At 47.1% G+C, this 27,140-nt stretch overlaps 1 long non-coding RNA gene across 1 annotated transcript; it reads right to left on the reverse strand.

Annotated features, from left to right (window-relative positions):
* Positions 1-20,826: 20,826 nt before the first annotated feature.
* Positions 20,827-22,321, reverse strand: LOC121140656. The gene is made up of 2 exons (XR_005877580.1): positions 21,900-22,321; positions 20,827-21,302 (listed from the first exon to the last, which is right to left on the reverse strand). It is a non-coding gene; the product is annotated as an uncharacterized LOC121140656 (long non-coding RNA).
* Positions 22,322-27,140: the final 4,819 nt, after the last annotated feature.

Consider the following 27,140-nt stretch of genomic DNA (forward strand, 5'->3'; position numbering starts at 1 on the left):
GTCCTCCATCATCAATCATTATTTAAGAAAATGCCCTCACAGCCTCGCCTACAGACCAATATAATGGAGGAATTTTCCCTATTGAGGGCCACTTTTTCCAGATGACTCCAGCTTGTGTCAACTTGATGAAAAACTAACCGGCACAATATCTAAGCTCATGACTTACTATAATTTTGATGTGGGGTATGTCGTGGTTTGGATCTGGTTTACCTGTGTTCTCTAAAACCTCACTCCTGTGGTAGCAGCATTGATATTATACAACCTCCAAGAGATGGGGCCTAGTGCATGGAAACTGTCATGGAGAACCACCCACTGAAGGGATGGGTTGAGTGCATTTGTGAGATTAGACAGTTACAAACTGAGGTGTCTCCGTGTACCTGGCCCCTTGTTTATTTACTCAGCCTTTCTGCTTCTCCACTCTACTGTGTTAAGTCAGGACACATTTGCCAACATCCCAGCATCATGATTTTTGAATCCTCCAGCAACTAAATTATTAAACAAATAAAATCTTTTATTTTTAAATCATTCAGCCTCAGGCATTTTGTTACTACTACCCAAAATAGATAAAGATTAAACGTGAGATTGTTCAAAGTTCATTCTTGCCTATAGGTGTTTGATTTCTCCCACACAGGTTGTGGAAAGACTGTCATCTATTGACCTGCTTTTGCAAGTCAATAATGAGTGCAGCTCCATGTGTAGGTCTCTTCTTGGATTCTGGATCCCACTCCATTGACCTGTGCATCTATACCTTCAACCTTACCACAGTCTTAATTGTGCTAGTTAAGCATAAGTTGAAATTAAATAGATAACGTTGCTCCTTTCTTAAACGTGTTTAGCTGTTCTAATTCATTTCCACCAACACTTTAGAATAACCTCATCTATAAAAAGCATTGTTAGGATGGAGAGAACAATGTGCCCACATCAGCATCTTTATTCAGTTGAGCCCTCTGATGTATGAGCTCAGGAGACCATCACTTAAGTAACCAGGTTTCATTTCTCTTTGGCATCATGCAGGTCTCAGGAAACAGCCCAAAGTAAGTTTCGTTACATGCATACCCAAAGATTTCTATATTTTTGAACAGCTACAACTGATACTCATTTTAAATTCCAGTTTCCTTTGTTTGTCATGATTCCATGGAAATCTGGGGCACTTTTCTGTGGATTTTGCATGCCACAAGCTTGCTGAATTCATTGGTCCTAGACATTTTTGTTGATCCTTGAGATTTCCCGTCTAGATAAGCCTAACATCTGCACAGAAAGATGTTTTACTCCTTTCTTCTGGATGAATGTGCCTTTTATTTCCTTTTACGTGTTACTACACTGGCTCTGAGCACTCACAGCCACCCCCACCCAAGAGAGGGAAGACCCAGATAAATGAGAAGGATAGGTTATTCCAGGGAGGGTGGTCATGTCCTTAGTGAGTGTGGTGTACAGCTTAAGCCAGAGAGGACAGGCCTGGGTGGCTGTTGCAAACCTAAGCTGACTGGCTCTTGTAATTCACTCAAAACATCTGCACCACAGTCTGTGACTTAATAACACTAACACCTGATGACGACCATGACCATTGCTCTCTGCTTTCATTTGAAAAGCTTAGCCTCTCTGTCTTCCATGAACAGACAATGAAAACTGGCCACACTCCTAATTCCCACAGAGAGAAGAATGTGCACATTGAGCGTTGGCAGCTTCAGAGTTAGGAAGCCCAGTGAGGCTCTCCCAGTGAGGTTCTCCCTGCAAGGTTAAACTCAGCCCTGAAAGAGAAGCAAATCTGAATAAAATTCATGCAAATGAGGGGATGGAAAGCCCTATCAGACTAGGGACAAGAGGTTCAAGGGATGGAAAGCCCTATCAGACTAGGGACAAGAGGTTCAAGGGATGGAAAGCCCTATCAGACTAGGGACAAGAGGTTCAAGGGATGGAAAGCCCTATCAGACTAGGGACAAGAGGTTCAAGAGACAACAGAGATAAAAGGAGTCCTTTCCAAGTGGCTGAGGTCCGAAAGCCTCTGAGGAAAGTACCCATCCAGCCAGGAGCTAGAGAGACGGCTCACTGGTTAAGAGCTGTTACTGCTCTTCCACTGACCGGGACTCAGTTCCCAGCACTCACACAGTGGCTCTCAACCGTCTGAAACTCTAGTGTCTGGGGACCTGACACCTCCTCCATCCTTCATGAGCACTACATGTACCTAATACCCAGTCAGACCTGCAGACAAACACCTGTACAGTTAAAATACGTCATTTGCTGGATGGATGGAGGGCAAGTTTGGGAAGTTTACAGAAAGTGAGTGTGTGAAGGACGACCAGACCTTTGTCTTCCAGGCCACAGAGAACCCTGAAACCCTAAACCCCAGCATCCAGCAAGACTCCCGTAGTCACGTATGGGAAGCAGCCTGCCAAACAAACACGCTACAAGCATATGTGTGCCATCTGACGTCAGATCTCATCTTAAAGACAAATGAGTTCAAGCTAATGGAGTGACTTCCTCTCTCCCTCCTCCCTGACGTGGAGGATAGAGACACTGGGAAGCGGCCCTGAGCACACACATCAGCATCTGCTACCCCCACAGACCACGTGGACCTGGAAAGTGGGGGTGCCCAGCCAGCTGACGTAGCTCAGGATACAGAAGAATCTAAAACCCCAAAGGAATCTACTTTCCACCAGCCTGTGAGAGCCCGGATGTTAGACCAACAAGTCTCCTTATTTCCCTTGTGTAAGACTCAGGCAGTTTCTTTACACCCTCTAAACAAATTACAGGCAGCTCTGAGCCCTTCCCATTCCAGGCTAGAGAGAGACCAGGCCTGTGGTTCTGGGGTCTCCCTGCACCCTAGTACTTTGCTAAGGTCTTGGGCATTTTTCCAAACCTTTATGATAACCAATGCACACAAAAATGAAAAAAATTTCATAAATTACCATGAAGTGGACACACCCACTTAACTGCCTCCTAGGTCTAGGAAAAAAACAAAAAACAAAACATCAACAGCCATCTAAGAGCACCCCTCAATTCTCTCCAGTGTCTGCTGGCCCCAGTCCCCACAGAGGACCACTATCCTGATCCCTGGCTCTCCCCAATTAGACAGGAGCTACCTTGGTACAGAGACTCGATGGGTACCCCCCTCAGCCCAACTGCCCTGACAACAGAACACCAACCCAAGAAATGAGTTTCCCACACCCTTCTAAACACCAAAGTGGCATTTGAGTCCATGCAGCTTCCTCCCTAGAGCCACGCCCCAGCATCTGGGAAGCCCACTTCTGCCTGGAAGGGCGAATCCCCTACTCTCCAGCATGGAGTCCTCACCCTCAGGCACCCAGAGGCTAGGGCGGGATTCCTGTGGGAACCTCCAGGGTCCTGCAATTTTACTCTCCTATAATTTCCAGTGCCCATTCTATTTCAGGCTCTGCTACTCAGAACGTGGAAATGCAAAGGTCGTTGCAGAGTCTGCAGACACTGTGGGCTTATTTTTTATTTTAATTCTTTAAAAATCTTTATTATTTATGCAGGGGGTGGGTGGTAGAGATGGAACCCAGACCTTCTGTATGCCAGGCAAGAGCTCTACCACAGAGCCACACCCTCAGCCCTTGTCTTATTTTTAGTTGTTTATTTTTATGTGTATTGTTGGTTTGCCTGAATGTGTGTCTGTGTAAGGGGGGTCAGATTCCCTGGAATTGGAGCTACAAACAGTTATGAGCTGGCGTATGGGTGCTAGGAATTGAAGCCAGGTCCTCTGGAAGAGCAGTCAGGTCTCTTAGCCACTGAGCCATCTCTCTAGCCCCAAGCTTATTTTTAAATAAATAACAGACTTAAGTTTTAAAATCCTATACCTTCCCACTCATTTTAATTGTTGTTTCACTAAAACTAAAAATACTTTTCACAGTGTGTAACCAAGAGAGGGTTCACAGCAATAAGGAAGGAATGTCGCTGGGAGGGTAAACGGGGCAGTGACCTCCCTCTCCCAAACTGGGACATTAGAATAATATACTCCCTTTCCTGTAATTCATTCAACTCAGTGATTTTAGTCCAGATACCTCAGCTGCTACTCAAATATTGCTCTAATTCTTATTGTAAGCCGATGGGCTGTTAAGTGCAATTCTCTTGAAATATACTAACTCATCTTATGTAACTATAGCAGAGCGCCTGCAGCCTGATGGGTAGACTCCCTCCTGGAGAGCCCGGGCAAGGACAGTTCCCATGCTCTGTGCCAGACTCCTAAGGCCTAGGAGCGAGCCACCCTCGTGTAGGAGGAGGACGAGGAGAGGGTGAGGCCTGACCGCAGCGGCTTGGCCTCTGAACCACGCTATCTGGGCAGCTCTCCTCCATGGAGCCTGGCACACTGGGGAGGGTGCAGGGCGGGCATGTGGGGGAGGCACAGGGGATGACCCCGCCGTGGGCTCAAGTTCAGAGCACCTGGGGTGTGAAAGAGATAGTCTATGGGATGAGAGTCATAAAGGTTAGAAATAAGGCAGATAATCCGAGAAAACGAATCATTTTCTGTGGCCCCCACTCGCTTGCCTTTCCAGTTAAGCTTCCAGCTGGCTCAGCGGTTAGATCAAATCACAGGCACAAAGGCCTCCGGCTCCCACGCCGGCCCCTTTAAGCCTCTGAATTCACTGGGAACTGAACAGGAAAAGATGATCATACTTTAAATCTCAATTTCATGATCTTTAAGCTTGACAAAAGCCAACGGGCGGGCAAGAAAAATGTCGAGGGGAATAAATGAGAACAGATGCTTGTGAAGAAATGTAATTGTGTGTGGTGTGTGTGTCTGTGTCTGTGTCCATGTGTTCAGTACCTCGTCACTATTCCATGTTCTTGAGACAGGGTCACACTGCGTATGTAACCCAGCCTAGTCTTGAACTCACATCCTCTTACTTTTGCCTCCCCAAAAGCAAGGATTACACTTTGTAAAAGTGCACTTTTTACCCACTTAGTACATGAGCAAATTAAGTCCCAGGTATTTTAAATGATTCTCTAGGGGCCAGAAAAGTATTTACGCTGGATCGTAGACCTGGCATTCTGGCATCGAACCCCCTCACACTCTGCTACGCTCTTGGCAGAAACATCCTACTGGCCCATCTTTTCCTTTCCCTCCATGCTCAGTATCAGCTCAGAGCTTCGCTCATGCCAGACAAGTGAACCCTGATGCCCCTGCAGTGTGCTTCAAAGTCCACTGGCCTCTGAGCCAAGCTACCTGGGCAGCCACACCAACCACACTATCCTCTCTTAAAATTAAAAGTAATCCGGCGTGATGGTGCACACCTGCGATTTCAGCAACGGAGGCAATGAGATCATGAGTTCTAGACCAGCCTGGACAACTTTAGGGAGCTCTTGTCTCAAACTTTTTAAAGAAGGAACGTGGGATTGCCCTGGGAAGCAGCGCAGTGGTAGAGAGCTTGCCTGGCCCTGAGTTTGCTGTTCCCAGAACTGGGAAAAAAGAAGGAAACCCCCAGTGCTCTTCCTGGACCTGCTTCAGAGACTGTCCTGTTCCAGAGGAGGCAGCATAGCATGGGATCCTCAGTTCAGATCTGTCCCACAGGAGTGTGGAATATTTTGGATGACTCATTGTTTCTTTTAGAAATGTTTGTAAATTGGGCATTTAGGCCATAATTCATACGGGTTTATTTTGAGGTTTTGTGTTGAAATGGGTGGATAATAACTAGAGTCACCCTGAGAAACGTTGTAAACACACTAGGATGTGATTTCCTGTGGCCTGCTATCTTCAGGGGCATTTCAAGGGGACTGGTAAAAGGACCCTCTGTGGAGGAAGGACAGTTGGGGGGAAGGAGAGTGGCTTGGCCCCAGCACACAGGGATGTTTGATCTCAGACAGGTGGCCTTCAGTTTCTCATTTGGTAGCTGGGACCAGTTATCCACACCTTCTCCTGCCCACATGTAAAGTTATGATCGAAGACTATAAAAACCTCGAGAGCGACCCAGCAGGGTCCTCCTAGAAGTAAGCAACTGAGGCATATGTCCTGCCGGGGAGCTGGCCCAAGCATTGACCACTGAGCCACACAAAGTCAGCAGCGAGGAGAATTGCTCCCAGTGTGGGCTGCAAGGTGAGTCATGACACTCTGACACCGTTGCTGTGATAAAGGTCCACATGAAGGGGTAAGTCAGTGGGATGCAGGAAGATCAGGGTGGGTTGCCTGAGAGCAAGACAGAGCCTGCTGAAGATGTACATCTGCCCCAGACACTTCCCAGCAACCACACCTCCTTTCATTTTCATTTCCTGGCCTGTGAAGAAGGTACGTGAGTTCCTGATTTCTTTCAAAATCTATTTTTCCCCTGATCTCAAACTTCCCTGAATGTGTTTCCTAGTTAACTGACAACCGTCAGATACAGACACATGTAGTTTTTGGACCTCAGAACGACCTCTCAACAAACATTAGGGGAAGCATGTTGGCATGAGAACCCACGTGCCTCCTGTGGTTTGCTCTGCTGAAATCTCACTGAAACATAAAACCCACACATCCGTCTGGGTCAGGAGGGGCATAAGACCGAGTCCCACCCACTGAGTCTAAGACATTCCCATAGCTGGGTCTCTATGGGTAGGCCTGGGAAGTCACCATTTGTAGTCATTTCTGTTGTCGGTGGTTTTTTTTGTTTTGTGTTATTTTGGCTGTTTCATAATCCAGAAACACAGCAGCCTTTCTCATTTTAATGTGGTTTTGTCTAGGAGATGACCACGGAGCCAGTGGGGACCCTCTAATTATCAAACATCCAGGGAATGAACAAAGTTTTAGAAACTAAAATAGGCTGACCAATGGAGGCCAATAAAACAGGACACCCACCCCTCTTCATGCACTTCCCAGACACATTCCCAGGCTAGCTCACCCCAGGTCCAGGGAAGGACAACACCGTGCATAAGAGAGCAATCTGGGTCCCATGCAGCCTAGGATGACCTCACACTCGTTATGTAGCCAAGGCTGATGCTGAACTTCAGACCTTCCTGTGTCCACCTCCTGAGTGCTGAGATTACAGGAGTGCATGTGCCTGGACTGAGGCACATGCCTGGATTGTACGGTGTTGAGGACCAAGCCTAGGGCTTTGTGCATTCTAGTCGAGCACTCCGTCAGTGAGCTGCATCCCAGCTGCACAGCTCCTCTCTTGATGATAAGGAAAAGATACTATCCCTCATGGGCTTTAGAGCATGAATCCATAGACCAGCAAAAGACGCCTCCAGCTCTGCGATGCCTGGCCCGGGAGCTCCTGGGTAGTTTGGTTTGTTTCTCTTTTCTTGTGCTTTACCCACATTGCTCAGAGCTAACGATACAGCTCATGTCCCACGAGCAGTGAAATAACCATCGGCTGAATGGCCTCTCGCTTCATTTGTTTTTAAGACACTTGATGAATATGGTGTGAGACCCTTGTGACATTAATGCGAACTCCAAGGCAGCTGTGAGCACACGCAAACCTGGGAGCCTCCTTGTACATGGCGTTGTTTTCCTTAACAGAAGTATGTCAGTGCACCGCTTCAGTTCCACTACGCAGGGCATCCGACAGAGCAGTGTGGACAAATGAAGCGGAGTGAGGCTGCGTGCGGTGACTCCTGCTGAGGCCACGTGCTAGGGAGCAGCTGCAGGAGGTGTGAACTCCTGCTTACTGTCTTCAATAGTCGTGACAGGGAAGAGACGCAGGCAAGGCAGCTTCTGCCCGAGGTCACTTATGGAATTATCAACTTCTCTTGCACATCCCTGGTGGCTGGCTCATCTAGAATGTGGTAATACTGCCCAAGGCAAAACCACATTAGCCCAGAGGCAGCTCCTGGGTGGTTCAAAAGAACGTTCCAATGAGTGGACAGGTCTGCAGCCAAGCAATCAAAAGTCAGGACCCTGGGGACCCTTGGAAGGTCCCAGACTCTGTCCCTGCTCCATTCTCAGATGTACTGTCCTCAGCTAAGTGACTTGTGGCAAGAGGACAAAAGTGGCCTCTTGAAGAACAGAGGACTGACTCTTCAAAGCTTGCTGATACTAATTGTAGCCTTCACTTTGGAGTAACGCTTCAATCTTGCCTAACTGATGGGCTTATGGGTGGACATAAGTCCCATGGAGAGCCATTTCCTGTTCCTCTGAAGTGATAGTGTAGGAGAGATCCTCGGTAGTCACTTCCAACCAGCTGTTAGCAAGGGACCGAGCAGGCCAGGTATGGAGGTGGGCCCTAGTGTTTGTACGTACAGTTTAGGCCGCTTCAAACCTCTTCTGATGAGGCATATTCTGGGATCCCAAAGTGTAGCCTGGGAGTTAGGAATAATGTGAGAAAGTCTAGGAGTTACATTTAAACTCAGGACATCTTCATTACTAAGTTAAGGGGCCCTAAAAGCCCTGTTTTAAGCCTTTTTATCTTCCATCTGAGAAAACAAGGAAACTGCCTCCCACCCGGATATCACTAACTGGACATTGTAGATGGATGCGCCTCCTACACACACACACACACACACACACACAGAGGAAGTCAGCCTCTTCCCACAGAGCAACAGGTTCACCTTGATGTTTCTAGAAACTTGGCACCCCAGGCCCTTCCTCAGAGCTCTTGAATTTGTATGTGTGGTTTCAAAGAGTCAAGTTCAAAAAGCCCTGTTTCACAGAACACAGAGGGTAAGCCCAAGATACTCCCAGCATGAGTCATGGTAATCTGGGCTCTACCCATGCATGTTAGACACTGTAGCTGCTCTGCGTTTGAGTCTTACTTTCTAATTATGCAGTGACATTTGTGATCTTTAGGACAGCAATAGCAGAAACACAACTGAAATGGGCTTGCTTATGCAGTGAAATAACAAGACTGCAAATTAGGAAGCTCTGGGCCCCTATTTCCATCTAGAACAAGGATCCTGACTGAAACTGACTTTATAGGACTCTCAGTGACGCTCAAAGTCTGTAGCAGCCAGGTAAATGCTCGGGCAAGGGAAAGGCACATAAGGACATTTTAACCTCCCATGTCCCACTCCCTCCCTCGTATGACATGGTTGAAGATAGCCATAGCCCAGATAGCTCCCAGTTCCATCCTTCAAACCAGAGAGCGTGGAGAAGTTCCTGTGTGCTGTGTTTGGCCTGCCTAGGGATGACCTGGAGAACTGGCCTTTTTCACCTTGCTCTGTGCTCAGATTCCAGGCTGAAAGGGGCACAAGAAGCAGCAGGCACCGCTCACCTGCAGGTGTTGTGTTTGTTGTGGGGGAGGGTACGGGCAAATGAATATAACCGAATATGTGGGGCCCCTCGATGACTCTGGGACAAGTGAGATTCCTTGCAAAACTCAGCTACTTAAAAGCAGCTGCATAAATAGAGAGAATTTGGAGGGGGGAAAACCCTCTTTTGAGTAGTTCTGGAAATCTAAAAATAGCTTATGCCTTCATCTAGGTTGATCTCAAAGCTCAGACCTGTTCATTAGCAAAAACTCCCTGTCTACAAGGTAATGTAGCAGAAATCATGCCTGACGTAACCCCGATATTAGATTTACTAGATAAAGGACTTAAACAACTGTCTTGAATGTGCTGGAAGAGTTACAGGAAAACACGTAACAACCAGCAGAGGAAAAATGTGGGACGGTGTGAACAACTATTGGAACAGAGTATGAAAACCAATGAGATGAAAGGAAGCTAAGAAGAATCCCTGATGCTGAAAAATGTATTTGCTGAACAGAAAATTTCAGGTAAAAAACAGTCTGTGAATCCAAAAACAGGCCATTTCAGCCCCTCTAAGGCACAGGGAACAGCACACAGTTGAAAAGGAAACAAATACTTGCATCAGATGTGGGAGTAGGAGTGAATGCATATAATCCTGATACTGAGGGGTGAAGATGAAAGGATCAGGAGTTCAAGGTCAGCCTTAGTTATATGAGCCCCTGTCACAATAGAACCAAAAACAAAAGGCAAATTCATGAAAAGTAAATCTGCTCCTGGGAACATAAGATGTGAAGAGGGAATGCACTGTATCAGGAAGATGCAATAAAGAGGGAATACACTGCATCGGGAGGATCCAGTGAAGAGGGGATGCACTGCATCGGGAGGATCCAGTGAAGGTGGAATGCACTGCATCAGGAGGATCCAGTGAAGAGGGAATGCACTGTATCAGGAGGATCCAGTGAAGAGAAGATGCACTGCATCGGGAGGATCCAGTGAAGATGGAATGACCTGCATCGGGAGGATCCAGTGAAGAGGGAATGCACTGCATCAGGAGGATCTAGTAAAGATAGAATGCACTGCATCAGGAGGATCCAGTGAAGAGGGGATGCACTGTATCAGGAGGATCCAGTGAAGGTGGAATGCACTGCATAGGGAAGACCAGTGAAGAGGGGATGCACTGCATCAGGAGGATCCAGTGAAGGTGGAATGCACTGTATCAGGAGGATCCAGTGAAGAGGGGATGCACTGAATTGGGAGGACCAGTGAAGATGGAATGCACTGCATCAGGAGGATCCAGTGAAGGTGGAATGCACTGTATCAGGAGGATCCAATGAAGGTGGAATGCACTGCATCAGGAGTATGGGGGGAGCAGAACTGGGAAGAGTAGAGCCTTCATGTGTAACCAAAGTTAAATTGCTATCAATTGCTGTTCTGAGACAAGTTCTCTCTACATAGCTTTGGCTGTCTTGGAACACACTAAGTTGGCCAGGCTGACCTCAAACTTGTAGTTGATCCATCTGCCTCTGTCTCTCCCAAATGATGGAATTAAAAACCTACACCACCATGCCTAAAATAGATTGGTAAAACTTAGTATAGTATATATAATCCTCCAGAAGTACTCATATACAAATATGAAAGGAAATATCAGCTATTAAAGGAAATGAGAAAGATTTTAAAATGTATCCCCACCAAAATTAATCAATCAATCAAGTTCAGAATGAAAGAAATGAGAGAGAAAATGTTATATAAGATTAAGAACAAGTCGGACATTGATGGCACATGACTTTAATCCCAGCACTCAGGAGGCAGAGGTAGGAGGATCTCTGTGAGTTCGAGGCCAGCCTGTTCTACAGAGCGAGTGCCAGGATAGCTCCAAGGCTACACAGAGAAACCTTGTCTCGAAAAACCAAAAAAAAATCTTAAGAACAAATCACCAGCCAATTTTATGCACATGACTCAACTCTCAATCCTAGGACAACGTGTTGATTTTTAATTGTCAAATTGATACAACATAGAGTCTATCACGCAAAGAGAAAACTTCAGTTGAAGAACTGTCTGGATCACACTGGCCACCTGTGGAGAACACTCTTGTTTACTAACTGATACAGAAGGGCCTCCCCCTCTGTGATGGCTCAAACAAGGTGGGTGACTCTGAGCTGCCCTCTCCAGGCACCAGCCAAAGAGCAAGACGGTAAGCAGCCTTCCTCCAGGACTTCGGAACTTTGTATACTCATTAAAGAATTAACTCACCAAAAAGTTGGAACAATGACAAACAGATTCACCAGACCTCAGAGATCCAACGCATAGAAGTCAAACTGTGATGGAACTGGCAGGAAACACTGCAGGAGTTCTCGGGTCTAGTCTTCAACAACGCTCCAAAAGAAAATCAGTTGAGAAGACGGAGTGCAGAATACCAGCCCTTGAGAGGCTGATGCGGGAGCACTGGCATGTTTGAGGCTAGGCTGAGCCTCATAGTCAGTTCTAGGCCAACTTGGCTACAGAGCAAGACTCTGTCTCAAAACAAAAGCAAGCAAACAAACAAAAACAAAGCAAGACAAAGAAAGGAATGGAAGGAGTGGGGAGGGAAGGAAGACCTCAGGGAGGGAGGGTGGGAAAAGCAATGATTTTAACACACTGTAGATTAATTTCGTCTGCCAGACACATGGGAAGCAACCCACCCTTCAAGAGAAGATTTCATTTCCTCAAGTCCACTTAGAATGTGCATTAGGCCACAAAGCAAGCCTTTATAAATTTGATTCTAATCAGTTAAAAATTAATATCAACTATCAAAGACCTAACTGTAAGAATTAAAAACCGTTAAACTCAAAAGAAACAGCTTCATGATATTTGACTTGGCAGTGTTGTTTTTGATACGACACTAAAACCACAGGCAACAAAAGAAAATTTAGCTCAGCGGTTAAAAGCCCATATTCCAAATGTTAGAAATAAATTCGGGGTCTGAAATAAAGAGACCATCGCTCCAACTGAAGCGTCTGGACAAAGCAAGTTGCTTTCATTTTCCATTTCACTTTTCTATTTATTCATTCGGTTTTCTGAGTCAGCGTCTCTCTATTACAATGGTTCTCAACCTTGCTGATGCTGCCACCCTTTAGTACAGTGCCTCAAGCTGTGGTGAACCCCCAACATTCATCATTACACCCAACCTCAGAACTTTGCTCTTGGTCAAGAGAGTATGTCCTTGGGGCTGGAGAGATGGCTCAGGGTAAAGAGCACTGTGTGCTCTTCCAGAGGACCTGGGCTCAATTCTCAGCACCCACATGGTAGCTCACAACTGTAACTCCAGTTCCTGGGGATCTGACACCCTCCCTCACACAGACATACATGCAAACAAAACACCAATGCACATAAAATAAAGTAATTTAAAAAAGAGAGAGAGAGAGAGAGAGAGAGAGAGTGTGTGTGTGTGTGTGTGTGTGTGTGTGTGTGTGTGTGTGTGTGTGTCCAGGGCACTGGTTTTTATTCTAATGCATGCAAGAGGTTATGGGACCTTTCCTCCTGTTGGCTGGGGTCCAGCCACACAGTCTTTGAAGATTGGTTAGTTTTAGAAGAATTGGTATGGCATAAAGGAAATGAAGAGGGTTAGGAATAGGACACTTTAGTCAGAGAATGTAGCAGGGACTTTAAGTAAAAGATCTTACCAGGTAGGCAGGGTAAAAACATTTGCATAAAAGCCTTACATGTAGGTGATGATAAAGGATTTGTATACTCTGTCCTAAGGAATGCAAGTTTTACAGCATTTGATAGAAATGACTTATAGTTAATGCTTCTTACACTCTCCCAGAGAATGCACCCACACCAGGCAGCTCACAACCTCCTGTAATTCTAGCTCCAGACAGGTCCAACTACTCCGGCTTGGAGGTCACCTGCACACATCAAAACACAAATACACACAGAGACATGTGAAACTAAAAATAAATTTTAAAAATTAATTTTAAAAATCTTTTTAAAAAGTTGGCAGCTTGAACTTCATCAGATTCTAAAACTTTAGTGCACCAAAGGATACAATCAACCAAGGGAAAAGTCAAGCCCCTGAACGCTAGAGAGTATATGCAGATCACGTGTCTCATAAAGAATTTGTATCCGGAATACATAACAAATTGTACCAGCTCAACAAGGACACAAACAATCTGATTTTAAAATCAGACAAAGTTCTAAAATAAAAGTCTCTTCTAAAGAAAATGTGCAAATTCCCAACATGTAGATAATGGCTGGGGAGATGCAAATCAGAAGCATCTCTGTAATCCCAGCACTCGGGAGGCTGGAGCCAGAGGATCACAGCAAGTTCAAGACCATTCAGGTCTACAGAGTGTGCTCCAAGCCAGCCAGGCATACAGAAAGTGACCGTGTCTCCAATAGAACACAGACAGACCTTTCTATTGTCTGGAACCCTTACCGAATAAAGAGAAAGAGAAGCAAAATAATTCTCCCTTTGAGAACTGGGACAACATTTTGTCCTTCTCAGCACATGGAATCCCAGCCATTGCTTCCATGGCTGGCCCAAGCCTGGATGATGTCTACTGTTCTCACACAAGCCTTGTAAACACCCTTTCCAGGCCTTGAGGCCACTGCAGGCCAGTCCTCTTCTTCCGCTCTGGTTATCCCTTTCTAGTTGTGTCGCTTCACTCTTTGATACAACTCCCTCCTCCTTTACCTCCCCTCTACCCCTTCTCCTCTTCCTCCTCTTCCTCCTCTTCCTCCTCTTCTCCTTTCACTCTTGATCCCAGGGACCAAATCCAAAGCCTTGCACATGCTGAACACACTCTACATCTGACTGTATCCCAAGACCCCTTTCGTTTCCCTGTTATTTTCTTTAGAATTCTTTACTCAGTCATCCATCGATGGACCCATTGGGATTCTGGACCTTAACCATGGCAAATGGTCGTCTGTGCTCCCTGCATGACCCAGGGGAGTACAGATGTCTTTTTGACAAACTGATCTCATGTCTTGTCAGGGTGTGTGTGTGTGTGTGTGTGTGTGTGTGTGTGTGTGTGTGTGTGTGTGTATTCAGTAGCAGGGTCACACAGTAGTTCTGTTTCTGCCCTTATAGGAACCTCCATACTCTCTTCCACAGAAGGTGCATTAGCATACATCCCCACCAACAGTGTGGATGGGTCCTTTCTTCCCCTCATCCTCACCTGTTTGATAATAGCCAGTCCATAGGGTAAGACATCTCATTAGGATGTTGGCTTGTATTCTCCTTGTAATTGGTGATGTTGAACACGTTTCTCCCATAGTTTTTGGTCAGACAGCCTCCTGGTGCATGTATGCATGTAGAAGCCAGGGGATGACATCAGGTGTCTTCCTAAATCACTCTCTGCCTTCTTTTTGAAAGGAGTTCTGTCACTGGGCCTAACACTCAGTGATTCAGTAGAGTAACAGGCTAGCAAGCCACAGGGATTCTCCTGTCTCCTCTTCCCTAGTGATGGGATTTTGACCAGCAAACCCAGATTTTTTTTTCATATGGGTGCTGGGAACATGAGCTCATGTCCTCGTGCTTTACCACGGCAATCTCTTACCAACTGAGCTGGTTCCTTTGGCTTGTCATATGTTTTTAACTGGATCATTTTGAGGGTTTTTGGTGTGGCTGTTGTTTGAGTTCTTTATGTTAGGAATTAGCCCCTTTTTGGAGTAATGGTTTGCAACCTTTTTCTTCCATTCTGTAGGCTATGTCTTTGCTCTGTTGATTTCGTTGTTGCTTCTTTACAACAGAGATTTTTGATTTGATGTGATACCACTTGTCAATTCCCCCTTTTGTTGCCTGTGCTTCTGATGTTACACACACACACACATACACACACACGTGTGTGTGTAATCACAGACACATACACATGCATTCGAATGCACTTAAATATGAAAATAAAACCTTTTTAAAAGACATTCACCGAGACCAATGCCCTGATGTGCTTCCTTGTGTGTTGTTCTTCTAGTTTCAAGTAGTCTTACATTTAAATCTTTCACCAGGCGAGAGACAGAAATCTGATTTCATTGTTCTACACATAAAAATCAGTTTCCCATAGACCAGTCTTTGAAGAAATTTTCCTTCTCCCAGTTTATAATTGTTCCAGCTCAGTCAAAACTTACCGGGGCTACGCCTGTGCTGAGGGTTATTTCTGCATCCTTTATTCTGTCCCATTGATCTTAGTGTCCGTTTTTATGCCTGTTTGGTTACTGTCGTTTCACAGAGTGTTTTGAAGTCAGATACTTCTGCGCTTCTAGCCCGTTCTTTTGCTCAGTGCTTTGCTTTGAGTATTTGGAATCGTTGCGGCTACATACAAACTATAAACATTTGTCATGCGTGTATGTATGTATGTCACATGCGTGGGGGGGATGGGCACACACAATGGCACTATGTTAACAAGAAGGTCAGAGAAGTTTTTTGAGGCAGGGTCTTTCTTGTTAATTCTGATGCTGCACTAAGTATGAGAGCATCTGGCCTTGTCTCCATCTCCCATCTTTCTGTAGGAGTGCTGGGATTACAGACAGGAACCACTGTATCTGTCTTTTATTTTTAACCATGCTGCATGCATGGCTGTGTGTGTGCTGTCTGTATGCGTGTGATCGTGAGAATGTGGGAGTCAGAAGACAACGTTTGGGAATCGGGTCTCTCCTTCCACCATGTGGGAGCTAGAGGTCAGACTCAGGTTATGACCTGACCGTAGCCCCTTTTACCCACTGATCCATTTCTGGTCCCCATCTTGGTTTTCTTATATGAGTCTCAGGGATAGAAGTCAGGTTACAAACCCTGTAACCTGACTTTTGTACTATTTGGTGGCCATTCCTACCGATTTTAAATGTTTTTCTTTTTCTGTAAAGATCACAGAAGGCTAAGGGAATAGCTTAATTGGTAAAGCACTTGTGTAGCAAGCATGAAAGACTGAATTCAGTCCCCAAAACCTAACAAAAAGAGATGAAATTTGAAAATCGGTTCTTCAATCATTGTCTCCCCTTTAAGGCTCTACGTGCACAAGAGGTCAGAAAGACTGTAAGAACCAGAGATAGATGACTCCAAAGAAACAGTGTCTTCCACACACAACATGACTTCTGCACATATGAACTCCCATACTAGCAGGGCACATCAGGCCCGTATATGTTCAATCTAGAGAGGGTCCCAGCTCTGAGAAGGGAAGTTGACATGGGCTTCCACCTCTGACCAAGAAGCTACCTGCAAGGAACGGAAAAATCCCCTCTTCCGGGAGTAGCTGACCAACACAAGATGCTCAGTGGTGTTTTCACAGACTTTTCCTATCATTTTGCTTTATTTGGACATTTTTTATTGTTGTTCTCTTGCTCATTCACTTTGATTTTCATTTTTCTGTTTTGTGGTTGTTGGGGTTTTTTTTGGTAAGTATGTTTCATGGTTTTTGTTGTTTTGTTTCTGTTTATTTCTTTTTTTATATTTGTTTTTTTATTTCCTTGTTTTTAAAGAGAAAAGGAACATGAAGTTGGGTAGGTAGGGAAGTAGCGGGAGGAACTGGAGGAGGAGGAAACACATTCAAAGTATATTGGAAGAAAACAAGTTTTCAATAAAAAAGTTTTAAAAAAACAAAAACCTAGGTGTAGAGGTATGTGCTTGCAACCCCAGTGCAAGGAAGGCAGAGAAGGCAGGGAAGGCAGGCCCCAGGGCTCACTGACCAGCAAGCCTAGCTGCTCAGTGAGTCCCAGGCCAGGAAAAGACCCCAAAGCAGGTGGAAAGATACTTGAGATTGTCCTTTGTAATCCACACACACACACACACACACACACACACACACACACACACACACATACACCACAGCATGCACTCAAATACAATGTCATTGGTATCTTCATAGAAATTTCATTGATACTGTTGATCTCTATATGTGGTATGAACTTGTAGGCAATATCAATGCTTCCTGTTCACAAGAACAGGCTGTTTCTCTCTGTGTGTCTTGTTCTCTGTCTTCCTCTCTCTCTCTCTCTCTCTCTCTCTCTCTCTCTCTCTCTCTCTCTCTCTCTGTGTGTGTGTGTGTATAATTCCTTATCAGTGTTTTGTGATTTTCGTTGTATAATCACTTCCCTGTTCAAATTTCTTCAAGGCATTTTGTTTTGTTTTTGTTGTTGTAAATGAAATTGCTTTCTTGACTTGTCTCTCAAGAATTTCATAACTAGAGCCGGGCATTGGTGGCGCACACCTTTAAACCCATCACTCAGGAGGCAGAGGCAGGTGAATCTCTGTGAGTTCTAGGCCAGCCTGGTCTATAGAGTGAGTTCTAGGACAGCCTCCATACCCAGTCTCGAAAAACCAAAAAAAAAAAATTCATAACTGAAACACAAAAAAGCTATTGTTTTTTTGTATATTGATTTTATATTCCACAAATCTGCTACATGCATTTATCAGTTTTAATGGTTTACAAATGTAGTCTTGCAGTTCTGTCTATAATAATGCCATCATCGGAATAAACTGGCCTCTTTCTTCCCAAACTATATGAGTACCATTTCTTTGTCTTGCCTTGTTGGCTAACACTGTACAAACATGATCCTGAATAAACTTTGTGAAAGTGGATCTTACTCTTAGGGGAGGGTTTCCCCAGGGTGGTTTCAAACTAGATGCTTAGCTGAGGATGACATTGACCGTAAGCTTCTGATCTTCCTGCTTCTACCTACAATTATAAGAGTTACCACCATACTCATTTGATGAGGAGCTGAGAATTTAACCCAGAGCTCTGCTCACACCAATCAGGCTCTACCACTGAGCCGCACATACAGCCTCAAAATGAATATTCTTGCCTTGTTCCAGGCTTAGAGAAACAGTGGCAGCTTCCCCCATTCAGCACGATGTTGACTGAGTGTTGTGTAACAGTGTCCTTTGAGACCGAAATAGCTTCTTAATCAGGAAAGTAAACAATGCAAAACAGCTTCAGGAAGTCCCTGAAACTAACCAGGTTCGCCAGGCCCCTCCCTGCCGGAGTAAGCGGTAGAAGCTGAGCATCCCTTTGAGACTAGGAGAGCCGGGCTGCTAAGAAGACTCCCAGACAAGCTTGGAAAAAAGAGGCTGGGAGCAGACCAGCTGCCTGGAAGCGCTTTAGCCCAACCGAGTCAACTGGAAAGGACTCTCCAACCTGTTGAGCTGCCTGCGGACAGTGGAATGTGGCCCGGGTTTCCAGGTTTGTGAGCTGTCTGGCACACGTGCTGGGGTGGGCTTTGGTGATGCTGCTGTCTTTGAGTCATTTCTGCTCCTGCGAGAAACCCCTCACCCATACTCCTGTAAGTAACTCCAATAAAAGTCATGGTTCACCAAGCTGGACTTCGTGTCATCTATTCTTTGGTCTGCCTTAGTCTCTGTATCTGGGTGGAGTGTGTAGCATCTCCCCAGGAAAAGTTTGCCCCTCCACACTGAGATGCTCACCTATGCTGTTAACTAGGTATTTAGTAAGAACACTTAGTCTGGTGTGTTACCTTCAGCACCTGAAGGGGACCCCAGTGCAGTGGGGACTCCCTCCAGGACCCCAGATTAGGCACAAACCACCCCCAAACACCAGCTTTCACAGAAAGATCCTTTATTGAGCAGGGAAGAGAAGTTAAAGATGGGTGCATTCTGTTGAGGCAGAAAGACAGCAGCAAACGACCTTGCCAGGGTAATTGTTAAGAGGAGGAAATGGGAGGTCTGTGTCAGGATGGACTAGGATGCCTGGGAGTAGAGGCTAGGGGTGAAGGGGAAGGGACAAGAGAAAGGGTTCAGGGATATTTGTCCTAGAGGGACAAAGGGCAGCCTCTGGATAGACAGGAGACAGTCATATTTATAAAGGTAAAGGGGGAAACCCCTTGTTAGGATAAGGCATTTAATTCTGATTGGGCATGTTAATTAGGTGAACCAAAGGGGGCTTCTGATTGCTGGACTTTGGTGGTCAGCCTCAGGAGAAGGAAGTGCTCAAATAAGGAAAAAGTCCGTGGTGGCTAACTTCAGGACCATAACCTAAGTTTTTTAGCAAGGTGGAGGTGATGGTAGCTCACCACTTGAGTTGGCCCAAGTCCCTTGTAACAAAGAAAAATAGGCACAAATACTAAGGAAGAAAATCGTCAGGAATGGACAGCAACAAGCCAGGTGAGTGGTACAGACTGTGACCCTGCACGAAAGAGACCAAGAGGCAAGAGGGTCAGAAGTTCAAGGTCAGCATAGGCTGTACAAGTTCAAGGCTAACCTGGTCAAACAGGAAGACCCAGTCTTAAACAAAGCAAGCAAGCAAAGGTGAGACTGAGATCCCCGCAGGGCTCATGGTAAAGCCTTTCCCTCAGGAATACAGATGTGGGCAAGTGCTGCATCCATCTAGGACAAGGGTGACTGATGGATCCAGGGCTCAACCCAAGCCCTGAGTTGGAAGATAAATTCATCCTGCTGGCTGCCCAGGCTTGTATAGGAATGTGAGTCCATGCGGATGCATTTCTAAAGACAGGATGGCCATGACCTCTCTAAACTTAATCATGCTTTATACTAGCATGGGGCTCAGGCGGCTCCCATGGCAGCCTCCCCCGTGGAATCCGATGTCTGTTGCAGGACTCTGGTCTGTCACTGCTCTTCCTCCTGCACCCCTGGAGCGCGACAGGGGCCTGACTCATAACACAAACTCAGTAAACACATAGCTGACCAGAAACAGTACTGCTTCCTGGCTTCAAGCACCGGGACTCTTCAAACCTGCTTACTGAAGATCTTCCCCTTTAGGTCTGTAATCCACAGGACAATGTCTTTCCTCTGCAAGCAGCCCAAGGCCCAGCCGGCTTTGTGTGGGCAGGCAGCACAGTGGGGTCTCCAGCTCCCCCTGCCCTGCCCCGCCCCCACTGCTTTATTTCATTTCATTTTTTCAGAGATACTACCAAAGAGGATTAGCCCTGTTCCAGGGTTTTGATGCACTGTTGTGCATTCCACAGGGCGCTCAGGTTACATTCAGAGGTGGGGCTTATTCCTGGGCCAAACTAAGTGTGAGCTCCTGTCTGGAGATGGGGGAGGAGAGGAGAATAGCAAACAAATCAGGCCACGAGCCAGCCTTCTTGGCAGGACTCAGAAGGAGCAGAAGAGCACGCACGTTGGCATTCATGCACGCTCACAAGAAAGCACACCCCCACACACACACACACACACTTCCACTGGCAAAAGCACACACTCGTAGGCCTGTTGGTACACACACGTGCACACACATGTCCACTTACGTGTTCATACTCAACAAGCGCATGCACGCGTCAGGGGAAAGTGGCATTTATAGTGCGCCAGATCCTGTGTTATGCCTTATATGCCATGTCACTCATGTTTCTGGCTGCCCTTTAGGGCACATGTGACCGAATACTCTGCAGTCACACAAACGGAGGCTTCAGCTCCAGTTCTGACACTGTGACGGCCAGCTCGGGCTGGGCCAGCTCTCCCACCTGGCTTCCTTCCCGCCAGCTCTGATGTCTTGCGCTGTCTAAGGCAAACTTCTTGCCATGCTTTAAGGTGCCCAGCCCGTTCTCCTGATAAACATAAAGATCTCTGGCTAAAGGCTGGCAAGACGACTTTGCTTTCTGCCAAGTCTGACAACCAAAGTTCAAATCCCAAGACCCCCACACAAGAGAAAGAACCAATGACCACAGATTATCCTATGACCTCTAACACACACAGTGGTACATGTATACACATACACACACACACAAAATAAATAAATAAATAAATTACTAAATAAATAAATAGAATAAAAACAGGAAGAATTCGTGAAGTCTTGTCTATAATGTCATGAATGTAAAGACACTTCACCGGACTCAGGTGTCTGCACTTTTCTGTGTTTCTAATCTCGACTGTGACATTTCAAAACTTCCTCGGAATTTGGCACAGCTGAGATGAGGATGCTACTGGGTAGGCAGTAAGCCTTGAGGCCAATGGCTACCACGTAGAGGATGCACAACCGCAGAAACTTAAACAGTGTCCTGGTCTCCAAACTTGGCTCTTTGTATTTATGAAACTCTTGAAGATAAAAGAGTTAATTGTCAAGCAGAGTCTTCTAAGTTGGCTAAGCCTGCTCGGAGCCTGAATCTTCTAGTATACAGACCTTCGGTGCCTGGAGACAATCAGACATCAGACAGTGTTTCATTCTCCCCTAAGTGATAGCCATAGCTAATGCCAGGGAGGGATGCATTCCATGCCACAGCTGCCAGGGACTAGGAAAACTCTTTCTGCTCGACATCACCTTTAAAAAAACAGAAATGTCTCAGGCGTGCAGCGTGGGGAAGAACGGAGGGAAGACTTGCCCTAGCTTCCAAAGCAATGGGGTGACTAGCCCCATTTTCCCCAGACACGGCAGCCAGAACGTGCTTCTGGCCCCCTAGCCTGGGTGGCCACAGAGGGTGCTCTCAGATTGGAGAAAGTTCTTAGCCTGGGCTGGTGGTCCCAAGTTCTAGAAAAAAGCAGGAACAAGCCTGTATGTAAGCAGCCTCCTCCTTGGTGTCTGCATCAGCCCCTGCCTCCCTCCACCTTGGTTTAAGTTCCTGCCTTGGCTTCCCTCAGTGAGCTATGATTCAGGGTATGTAAACCAAATAAATCATCTCTTCCCCAAGCTGCTTTTGGCCAGTGTTTCATCACAGCTATAGGAACCTTAACTGAGACAGCACTGAACGGAGGAAGAAAGGCATTGGTGAAGGTCTTATTCTCCTTCCTGCCTTTGCCTCCTCCCATTTTCCTTTTTGTGGGTTGTTGATGTTCTTTAGAAAAGAAAGAAGAAAGAGGGAGGGAGAGAAGGAGGGAAGGAGGGAGGGAGGGAGGGAGGGAGGAGGAAAAGGTGACTTACCAACAAAAGGAACAGAAGGCTCCATTTTGTGTTCCACAGGAGGCCAAGCCCAGTCAGTGATGGACAGCCTAAAGGTTAGAGGTTGTGCCGGGACCACGATCGTGTTTAGTTGCTGTGAGGATTCTTAGGTACCTCTCTCTACACAGTGGCTTCTCCCCTCACAGAACTGGAGAGCGGCTTCATATTTCCATATGAGGCATTGTGACACACCCCTGTAATCCTAACAACCAGGAAGCTGAGGCTCTGCAGCCAGGCAGAGCTGGTGTAGGTGCTCCTGCAGCCACCCTGCCCTGAACCTCTCCTTCCCACTCTGTCCTCAGCTACGAAGTGAGCAAATAGGCCAGGCCTGGAAAGTTTCTGGCGGCCATTCCCAACCATGTCCAGTGCAAACCAAGGCTTCGGTAATGAGCTTCCCTGTGATGGCTGAGATGGTGTCTGAAAGGGTCAAGGAGCGTGGGGAGATGGGTATTTTCAGACCTTAGACTCACACGGCAGTGGTTTCCATGTGAATCCAAAACGGGAACTTGCTCAGTTTCTCTATCACTTTCTGTGGCTCTGAATGTGGTTTTCGTTCCCTCCTTCACCCTCCCACTTCTCTTGAAACCCTCTCACCCACGCCTTGTCACACTCTGTCTGCGCCTTAAAACCTCCATGGCCTTTAGACCTTCCCATGGCTATATTGTGTGAGGTCCACATCCAGCATCAGGACCCTCACAACACTGCTAGGAGGTAGGCATGAAGAGGGTTCCTCGCATGTGAGGGCCCTGGGTGTTTGTCGGAGTCACTGCCTTTCCAGTCTGTGTCTAATGCCCAGGGGGCTAGCTTCCATGGTTGAAGACTAAGGTGTGTTTCGAAAGCGTCAACTCACTGGTTCTGCCAAGGCTGCCTTCTCAGAACACCTTCTGTGTCTCCTTGATATCTGATGACATCCCATCAGCTTTTGGAGCACTTTCAGTGATTTAAATGTCAATTACAAAGTGAATGAACTCTTGGCTCCTGCAGGGAGGAGGGTAGGTGGGATAGGTGCTCTCGACCACACACACTAGGCTGAGTCACTTAAAACGTAGTAAGACACACTTCTGGGTGTGTCTATGAGGGTGTCCAGGACGACTGGCATATGCGCCAGTGAAACTGAGTGCGGAGGACCACCCTGAACATGGGTAGCTCCATCCCCATGGGCTGGGAGCTGGATGGGAAGAAAGGGCTGTGTGGGAACCTCACTCATGTGTACCCTCAAGACTCCTTGAGCAAGTGCAGTTTTATTTTGTTAGGTATTTGCTGCTGACACTGACTGTGGGCATTAGAGTCCAGCTCTTCCACCGTTGAAGGTGGGCTTAAACCAGGAAGTCTCCAAGGGCCTCCCAGGCCTTCGACTTGGTCTGAAGCTGTTCTGATGTTTGTCTATAGCCCAAACTCACCAGCATGTCTTCCAGGCTACACTGCCCACAACCCACCTCCTCCCTAACCCTCTTAAGGAGCCATGGGCTAGTGGGAAAGTGCCTCTTCAGTGACCCTCAGCAAGTGGCTAGAATGGATCAGGACTTCGGGGTTCCAACACAGACCACAAGCCCCTGACTGTTAGAATCATTTCTGTTACTGAAACCACAAGCCACAATTTATAAAAAGCCACAATTTATAAAGACAATGACTACGCAACTTATATTATAAAGACAGAAGCTCAGGGACAGGTATCACATCTGCAGGCAGCTCAGCAGGTTGGCGAGTGTCCTTCCCAGGTGACTCAGTTGGTCTAAACCTCTTCCAGGCAGCTTGGTTGGTTCTGCTTCTTCCAGGCAGCTGCTCTGGTCTTGGCATCTTGGTTGTAGCTCTGTCCCTCTAGTCTCAGAGTAACAGTCCTCTTTTATTGCTTACTTGGGCAGGGAAGGCTTAGTGAATCTGGTTAGTTTCAGGAACTTCCTGAAGCTCCTTTGAATTGTCTACCTTCCTGTTTAAGGAGGTCCCCTGCAGGATGGGATGTTCCAGTCTCAGAGGAAACTGCTACCCTACATAAGGCCACACAATCTCATTGTATCAAATGCTCTTAAAGGGGAATTCAAGCTTAATCACCTCCCAAAGCTGCCTTCTCCAAACACTGTGGCAGAATAACTTTCCATCGTTTTAATACTACAAAGTGCACTTATTTTCAAGGTGAGATTTTCTTTGGTTTAGGTTGAGATAGGGTCTTGCTCTGTAGCCTTGGCTGGCCTTCTGGTTTTTGCCTCCCTGGAGCTGGGAATACAGGCCTACACCACCATACCCAGTTCAGAGTGAGTTTTGATGGGGACATTCAGACCACAGCGCTGGTTCCTCGGGGACACTGACCATACACTTTAGTGGATCTGCCACTCTTCAGCCTTGGAGGAAGCCTCCCCTGCTGAGGCATTGTGGGGGGTGGGAGTGGAGTTCTTTTGTGTTCTAGGTAGGGGGTGGGACCAGATGTAGATCAGCAGGACATGCCCCTGTTATGTTGGTCCTTAAGAGAGACTTCCTGCCACTCTCAGCATCTAGGAAACAACCCTCCCCAGTCATCAGAAGCCCAGGTGACTACAAGGACAAGGAGCAAGACAGCCAAAGCCAGAGCCCCACGCTAGGGGGTCTCTCTTTTGATGTCAGGGGCAGGAAAAACAACTGAGATTTTGCAACCAGGCTTCAGCATGCGTGGTGTCCTTTAACAACTGGGAAGAAGAATTTGGTATTAAAGCTCAGCCCCAGTTCAACCTGCCATGTTGCAGACTAAGCCTTGCTCTGCAGCGTCTAGTGTGTCCTGCTGGGAACTATGCAGGCTGGTATTTGGATTTTACCAGAGCAAACCATGTCGCTTGCTGAATCTTTAAACTGAGACACAGTTGACTCGTGTCCATCTTGTCTTCTGGTGTTGAAGAGTCACCTGAGGGGGGACCTGTTTGGCAGTTGGACTGTTCTGCTCCCTTTAATGTGGGGCTCTGGGGAAATGTACGGGTGTATGAGGGAGGGTCTTGAGTCCCCTCCCACCCAGAGGAGAGTCTGGCTTCCTGTTGCCTCAGCTAGCATGTCCTACAGGTGGCTCTGCAGCTGGGTAATCACAGTTCAGCTGCTGGTTTCACAACAGCTGGCTCAGGTCCCCTGGGCTGCCGAGTCAGCCTTCTTTCCTGGCACTCCTGGGGCCTCTGCCCTTGCCCTGCTCCTTATAGCCCTCTAGCCAGGCCAGAAGCCTCAGCTAGAGGATCTGTGCTCTCAGCTCAACCCTACAGGTACCAGACCTGCATAGGGCTGTGTCGTCCTAGCCATGGGGCTCTCAACACTGGTCCACGCACTGAATGATGGGGTGTGTCTTGCTCTGGTTCCCACCACCCCTGGCACTCTCTGACCCGTTGATCTCAAGGGAGTCACTCGTCACAATGGTTGGGCACTGCTCAAGAGGGGCTACACCAAGCCCCAAGGGGAGTAGGCCAGAGTCTTCAGTTCACAGCTCTCAGAACTCACTGTCACCCCTGCTTCTCCCTTGCAGTCCCTCAGGGACCAGGAGAAGTGGTCCTTCCCTCATTTGGGGTAAGTGGAGTGGGAGGGGTTACATCCTCATGTGACCTGAGTAGAGACCTCAGAGATCTAGACATGGAATAAGGACACCTCCCCGCATGCATCTTACAGGAAGAAGAGATCCCAGAAATCCTTCCTCTACTCCAAGCCCCTGGTCTGCCCAGACCCCAAGGTGCAGCAGGAAGGAGCCAGCTGGCCCAGATGCGGGAGTTATGGGAGAATTCAGTGCCATGCTTTGATATTTGCTCCCTTTCAAATCTAGTCCGTGAAGACTTAGCGGCGTATAGTAAGCAGAGGAAAGCCTTACTTGCAAGTAAGATTAGCGTGAAATTTCCTGTGCCACTATTAAGATGATGAATGAGGCCACCCAAGAGGAGAGCAGTGAGGCAGCCTCACGGTTCTGCACAGGCGCCTGTAAGTACCTATGCAACAGAGCATGAACGTACGAGCTTGCTTGCTCCTGAGTGACGAGATCCCAAGAGCCTTTTCTTCATTTTTCTCACTGGGCATCGCAAGTATTCTAGGATTAGCCTGCTTTATTTTTAAATTGGCAGAGGGCAAGATATTTTAAAAAATTCCTCCCAAAATAGGTATTAAGGGCTGGAGAAATGGCTCAGTGGTTAAGAGCATATCTAGAAGACCTGAGTTCAATTCCCAATATCCATATCAGCTGGTTGGCAGTGACTGGCAACTCAAGTTCCAGGGGATCTAGTGCCCTGTTCTTGGCCTCTGCGGGGACCTGCACACAGGTGGCAGACACATACACACCTAAATTTAAAAACAAGAGAAAAAACTTTATTTTCAAATATATATTAAAATGTAAGAAAAGATCCTCTGTCCCATATGTCTGCAGGATTTGCTGGGACGGGGAGGGGAGGGAGGTGGTGGTGTTCGTTTGTTCAGAAGGTGGACTGGTTGGTTGGTTTTTTGAGATAGGTCTCTCTGTGTGACTCTGGCTAGCCTGGGACTCGAAATGTAAAACAGTCTAGTCTCTGCCTCCTGAGTGTTGGGAGTAAAGGTATATGCCACTAAGCCTGGCTTGTTTGTTTTTGAGACGGAGTATCACTATGTCGCTCTGGCTGGGCTGGGACTTGCTCTGTACCTCTACCTCACGAGTGCTGGGGGTTAAAGGTGAGCGCCCCCACGTCTGGCCAGTTTTGCAGTTTCCCCGTCAGAACTTGGGCTCCAGGGAAGAACTCACATCTGTTCTGGAGGACATGAAGGCTGGGATGCTTCTCCTTTCCTCCCTCTGACCCTCTTCTGCCCACCCATGGGCATACCGGAGGGCTCTGCTGCTCTGCATGGGGAGCAGAAGCGCCGCACATGCACATTCTCTGTCCACCCTGCGTTCCCTTTGCTCCGATGCCTTGTCCAGTTCCGGGCCACCTTTCTCAATCGCCTGCTCCCTACACCTTCAGTTTCTGTGTGTGGATACTGCTGGGAGGGACAACACCGTCAGGACTGGCAAGGACCCCAGGCTGTCCGACGGCCGTGCGTCTAAAAAGGAGCCCCACTGTCGGTGCCACCCACACTCTCACTGAGTCACACTGTGGGACCAATCCAACAAAACCCCAAAGTGCCACACAGAGGCCAGCGTGTGCCAGGGACCTGCCCGTGGTACAAAACAAGGCCAGCTGGCTCGGGACCTGGCTTTGGTTGGTCCAGTTTTCCCTCACTGCTCCCTTCCCTCCCGTTTGGAAGGGTAATGTACATTCTGTGACACTG

Source organism: Mesocricetus auratus, unplaced genomic scaffold, assembly GCF_017639785.1.
Source record: "Mesocricetus auratus isolate SY011 unplaced genomic scaffold, BCM_Maur_2.0 Super-Scaffold_100006, whole genome shotgun sequence".
Classification (NCBI taxonomy): domain Eukaryota; kingdom Metazoa; phylum Chordata; class Mammalia; order Rodentia; family Cricetidae; genus Mesocricetus; species Mesocricetus auratus.